General features: G+C 62.6%; 1 protein-coding gene across 1 annotated transcript in view; it reads left to right on the forward strand.

The window, feature by feature from the left end:
* The first annotated feature begins 83 nt into the window (after positions 1-83).
* Positions 84-390, forward strand: part of Slc27a6 (solute carrier family 27 member 6) — a 64,216-nt gene continuing 63,909 nt past the window's right edge. The window contains exon 1 of the mRNA XM_031365739.1: positions 84-358. The gene's annotated coding sequence lies outside the window, so the exon portion shown is untranslated. The remainder of the gene's footprint in view (positions 359-390) is intronic.

The raw sequence follows: 390 nt of genomic DNA on the forward strand, positions 1-390 counted from the left end.
CTCCCAGCTTCAAGGACACTGGGAGGAAGGTCGCTGGCCTGGGTGCCCAGCAGCTCCTTCCAACAGACTTGAGCTTGTGTAGGAGGGAAGGCTGAGCCTTGTTCTGGGCGGGGCGAGGCGCTGGCTGCCGCGTCTGTCTGGGGGCCGTGAGGCGTGGCTGAGCCCCTGCATGAACACGGGAGGGAGCCAGCAGGAAACCGCGGGTTCTTGGCCATCCCAACTCCAAAGCAGAGCCCAGATCCTGGTGCTCAAATGAGCCTAGCTTAGCAGGGTTCTCAGAGGGAGCAAGGGGATGCTAAAGACAGTCCCAGACTGAAGCCCAAGGAGCTGCAAGGAGCCTGTTGGACAGCGGTGGAGGGTGGGTGCGCTGAGCTGCGCTGGGCTCTTTTC

Source organism: Mastomys coucha, unplaced genomic scaffold (assembly GCF_008632895.1).
Source record: "Mastomys coucha isolate ucsf_1 unplaced genomic scaffold, UCSF_Mcou_1 pScaffold13, whole genome shotgun sequence".
NCBI lineage: Eukaryota > Metazoa > Chordata > Mammalia > Rodentia > Muridae > Mastomys > Mastomys coucha.